Source organism: Aulonocara stuartgranti (genome assembly GCF_965226115.1).
Source record: "Aulonocara stuartgranti genome assembly, chromosome: 7".
Lineage (NCBI taxonomy): Eukaryota > Metazoa > Chordata > Actinopteri > Cichliformes > Cichlidae > Aulonocara > Aulonocara stuartgranti.
In genome coordinates, this window is record NC_138945.1 from 2,469,265 (window position 1) to 2,474,922 (window position 5,658).

The following is a 5,658-nucleotide window of genomic DNA, read 5'->3' on the forward strand; positions in this document are numbered from 1 at the left end:
ATGTCATTCTCCATATGCGGCCACCACATGTAGCTTCTGGCCAGGCCCTTCATGCGGCTCATTCCTGGGTGTGACTGATGTAGCTGTTCCAAAAGGGGGCGTCGACCTTGTTCTGGTATCACCACCCTCGCCCCCCACAGCACACACCCATCCTGCACACTCAGCTCCTGTTGTCTCTGTCTGTAGGGCTGAAAATTAGGATGCTGCGTAGTGGGCCATCCTCTCATAGCATACTCACGCACTCTGGAGAGTATGGGATCTTTGGTTGTCCATCTTTGCAGCTGCTCAGATGTCATCACGCCCTCCTGGTCCTGATCTACCATCAACACTTGGTCCTCAGCTGCCACCTCTTTAGGGAGGTTCTCTGGAAGAGGGAGACGACTCAGACCATCAGCATTACTGTTATTTTTGCCTTCTCTGTATTTAATGACATACTCATAGGCTCTTAATAACACTGCCCATCGCATGATCCTCTGTGACGCCATCTGAGGGACGGCCTTCAACTCATGGAACAAACTTATCAATGGCTTATGATCCGTGATAATCATGAACTTCCTGCCGTACAGGTACTTATGAAAATACTGTACACCAAATATCACAGCCAATCCTTCTTTATCCAGCTGTGAGTAGTTCTTTTCTGCTGCATTCAGGGTACGCGATGCAAACCCAATGGGTTTTTCCTGACCATCTGGCATGCGGTGAGCTAGTACTGCTCCCACTCCATAGGGGGACGCATCGCAAGAAAGAATTAAATCCTTTTGCTCATCATAGTGTACCAATACACTGCTTGACTGCAACAGTTCCTTTGATTTGCCGAAAACCTTCTCCTGTGCTGGTCCCCAACACCATGGTTCCCCCTTTCTCAGAAGCTTGTGCAGAGGGGCCAACAGTGTGGACAAGTTTGGCAAGAACTTATTATAGAAGTTCAACAACCCCAAATAAGCTTTGAGCTCTGTCACTGATTTTGGGGGTGGCGCCTCCTGCACTGCTTTCACTTTTGCCGGCACTGGATGTAAACCGGTCTTATCCACCCGATGTCCTAAAAATGTCACTTCCTTCTCCATGAATTGACATTTGCTCCTTTTTAAGCGCAGGCCCGCCTCCTCCAAGCGCTGCAGCACTCCCTCCAGTGTTTGAAGATGTTCTTTGTCATTCTTTCCCGTCAGGATGATGTCATCCAGATACACTGCGACATTGGTCAGACCTTGCAACACACTCTCCATGGTGCGCTGAAAAATGGCAGGACTTGAACTCACACCAAATGGCAACCTGGTGTATGTAAACAAACCCTTGTGTGTGTTCACTGTGACATACTTTCTAGATTCCTCATCAAGTACAACCTGTTGATATGCGTGACTCATATCTAACTTGGTGTATTTTTCTCCTCCCGCCAGCCCCGCTATCATGTCCTCCATTCGTGGAATGGGGTATTGTTCTACAGGCGACACCTTGTTAACAGTCAGTTTGTAGTCACCACAAATTCTGGTGCTGGAGTTTGGCTTTAGTATGGGTACAATGGGTGCGGCCCACTCTGAGAATTTCACTGGTTGGATGATCTTCTCCTCCAACAGTCTCTCCAGTTCCTGCTCCACTTTCTTTTTCATAGCAAACGGAACTGATCGGGGCTTATAGAAGCACGGTTTGGCATCACTGGCTACATGTATCTTTGCTGCAAACCCCTTCAGCGTTCCCAACTCATCCTTAAACACTGTTTCATGTCTGGCCAGTATCCGCTGTAAGGCATCATCTCCGCCTTCTATCTTATGTACAGGTTGCCAGTCTAATTGGAGGGCCTTAATCCATCCCCGACCCATCAAACTAGTTCCAGCCCCTTCAACCACCACCACATCCAGTGTTTTCTTACTGTCTCTGAATTCCACCTGCACTTGGGCTGCTCCCCACACGGGTACCTTGTGGCCTCCATACGTTCTCAGTTTGATTCCACACTTGCTTACTTTGGGCGCCTTACTGCCTTCAAAAAGTTTTTTAAATGACTCCTTCGACATGATAGTGTAACCACAGCCTGTGTCTACTTCAAATGTCACATTCTGTCCATTTACTTTTAGCTTCTGTCTGATGGGTTCTTCCCTTGGGATGCTAATCTCCTCATGCACATTATACATAGTCACACTTGCCTTTATGTGGTGCATTTCAGCTCCTTCTTCCTCACTCTCCACATTCTCCTCTTCCAAGAAATGGGCTTGTTTACCTTGTCTGCCACGCCCTCCTTTTTGTTCCATTTTCATTCGGCAAACCCTTTTTATGTGTCCCACCTTTCCACAGTTGTGGCATTTTTCTGAAACAAACCTGCAGTCCTTGGCCACATGATTTAGTCCTCCACATCTGTAGCACTTCCTGACAACCTGTTGTGACGTCGAGCCGCCGTCCTCCATCTTGTTCACGGCTCCTAATCCTTTAGTGAATCGCGACTGTTCTGTCATGCTCTTCAAATCCACAATGTCTCTGTTAGCAGCCTCCATTGCTTGAGCAAACTTCAGCACCTTTTCAAATGTTAGCGAATCCTCTGCTAACAATCTGCGCTGTATTCTGTCGTCGCTTATTCCACATACTAAACGATCCCGCAGCATCACCGTCAGGGAGTCTCCAAAGTTACAGTCCTGTGCGAGCTTCCTCAGCTCCGCTACATAATCGCCCACACTTTCCTCCGGCCTTCTATTCCGTGTGTTAAACTTCCACCGCTGCACAATTTCACTCAGCTTAGGGTGAAAATGATTGTTCAACAATCCCACCAACTCAGCATAAGAACGATCCCCTGGCTTGACCGGACTGAGTAGGTTCCTAATCAGGGCATAGGTCTGTGCGCCCACGCAACTCAACAGTACCGCTTGCGCCCCCACAGACTGAAAGCTCCCCAACCACTGTTGCCCCCTGGTGGACAAATCCCTGCCACAACATAACATGCTGGTGGACATTTTTGTCCACGAACAAGCTGAAGGGATTTTTGAACAAACCCAGAGGGTCGACAAACATTTAATTGGAACCATGTTTATTTCTCAGCAACATCAATAGTAACAAAAACTCAATTTAGATTTTGCTGGCAAAGTCGATTGTTCTTATCTATTTGAAGTACATCCTATAAACCTTTTATTCCAAAATATTGCGATACAGGATACATTTTTTTCAAACAAGAACTTTATTAAACAAACAATGAGTTTACAACACACTGTTACGAACTTGTATGTCCATGTGTTTGTTTGTGCAGGTGTTGTGTTTTTTCTATGTTAATTTAGCTGTGCCAGGGCCCTGTTCCGATTGATGCGTGGATATACTGCCCCGGCGTGATTGGATCCAGCTGGAGGACCCGCCCATTAAAAGGAGGCAGGAGTGCTACAGCGGGAGAGGTCCTCGCGGTTCTCCTCATCACCCAGCAGTAGTCCTGTGGTAACTGCTGGCTGCAGTACGCTTGAAAGTTGTGGAAGTGGAGTGGGTAGGGGTGAGCTGCAGTTTTTTTTGACCACCCGTTTTCTCCTGTTTTGAGTTAGTTAAGGAGGTCAGACTCTGTCTTTATTTTTGACTTTGTTTTGGTAAGGTCAGGGGTGCGGGATTTGTGTAGGTTTGTTTTGTTTATTGTTTTGGCCTTGGCTCACCCTGAAGTGCTGACACTCCCGTTTTGGTTCTCTTTATTCACATTGTAAATAAATCACCTTGTATCTAACGGATTTGTTTCGTGTGACTGCTTGGGTCTTGGGGGGGAAGCGAGTGCCTCGCTCATGTTATGGCCTGGCCTAGACGGGTCGTAACACAGATGAAGTATACAAGAGAATAGAACATGAATACAAATAACCAGGGGTAAAAAAAAAAAAAGATTCACAAAAAATTCCCATATATGTTGTGTTTTGAGAGACTTTTTGCTGATGGAGTCTGATAATGATTTTATGTACAATTCCACATCCTTAAGAAAATAACATTGGAGGCGGGGTGAGTGAGGGGCGGGGATTTAGCCTGGACGCTCTGTTTAGAGCTAATAAAACATTGGGGACATGATAGTGATGGGATTTCCGGCTCTTTTTAGAGATCCGGCTCTTTCGGTTCGGCTCACTAAAAAGAGCCGGCTCTTTCGGCTCCGAACCGGCTCTTCGGGTTGTTTTGTTGCTTTAATTAATTTATTATTAACAATAATATAAAATTATGCACAAAAGGAATTACTAACGTAAAAAAAAAGTGGTTTTATTTATATATGTTTAAATATAAACATATGCGGTGGCCCCTAGAGACAAAACACGTACAAACTCCAAAACACATTTCTAGCATGAACTGAACTTCCAAAGCAGAGCTACTAGATCACTTAAATTACACAATTGAAAGCATGTGTGTATTGTTTGTATATTTATACACAGGCACTCATATATATATTCAAATAATTTAAAAAAAAAGTTCATTTACCTGTTACTACCACACACCAAATCCAGTCATTGGTACTTGCTGGCTTGTGTAGCCACAAGATAACAAAGGCTCAACACTGCGCCCAGCATCCTGGAGCACTTCTGTTGTCTTTTGTACGTGTTTTGAGTTTTTATGTGCTTCTGAGTTTGTACGTGTTTTTACGTGCTTTGGAGTTTTTACGTGTTTTGGAGTTTTTACGTGTTTTTACGTGTTTTGGAGTTTGTACATGCTTCAGAGTTCGTACGTTATTTGAAGTTTGTATGTGCTTTGTCTCTAGGGGCCACCGTAAATATACTTTTATTTATTCACTCCACATAAAATGTAATAAATAAATCATATAATACAAAAATAAACTATTCACATTTCAAGTTTTAGCTATTTAAATTTTCAGCTTTTTCCTTTCACAAATTTAAAGTGAAAAGAACACAAAACACTGCAAACCACAACACAATTAAATATAAATTATAATATGAAAACAAACAGAAGATGCACATTCTCTGTCATATGGACCTGCATGAATAAACTTTCTCAATCCTTTATCATCTGCAACCGAAAATAGTTGTGGATGATTACTATACCTTTCTAATGTTGTTGTCCCTGCCTCTCTTTCTCTCTCTCTGGCTCTGTTCCTGTGCTACTGAGTGTAACTACCGCCCCTCCCCCCTCTGCCCAGCGTAAAGCACAAGGCTCGCGTGCAGAGTGAAGCGGAAAAAAAGTGCGAGAGAGAGGCTGAGAGAAAGGAAAGAAAAGAAAAACCCCACGTGACGGCTCGCGATAAGGAGCCGGCTCGCGTCGTTCACGTCAAAGAGCCGGCTCTAAGAGCCATTTCGTTCGCGAACGACCCATCACTAGGACATGAAGCCTTCATTAGTGGAACAGAACATTTATATGAAGCTTTTATCTGTCAAATGCAATAAACTTCAGCTGCACCAAACATAAACCTAAATACTGAATCATGGACGCAAACACAAATGAGGCAGAAAAACATTTTTGTTCCACAAACAACAATAAAAGTACCTAAACACAACCACCAATCGAACTGACTGAATTCTCCACAGCTGACATCTACAACTTCTGCTTTTGGTAAGTCAGATACAGACAGTAGCAACAAAATCGACCCTGAATGTGTTGGCAATAACAACCAACACTAGATTCTACGCCCTATAACAGGATACAATTTCAGACGTTTTTGGATGGTGGATTTTGCAGTTGCACACATGCAGTAAAGTCTCCTGGGTTTACAGGAGGTCCAAA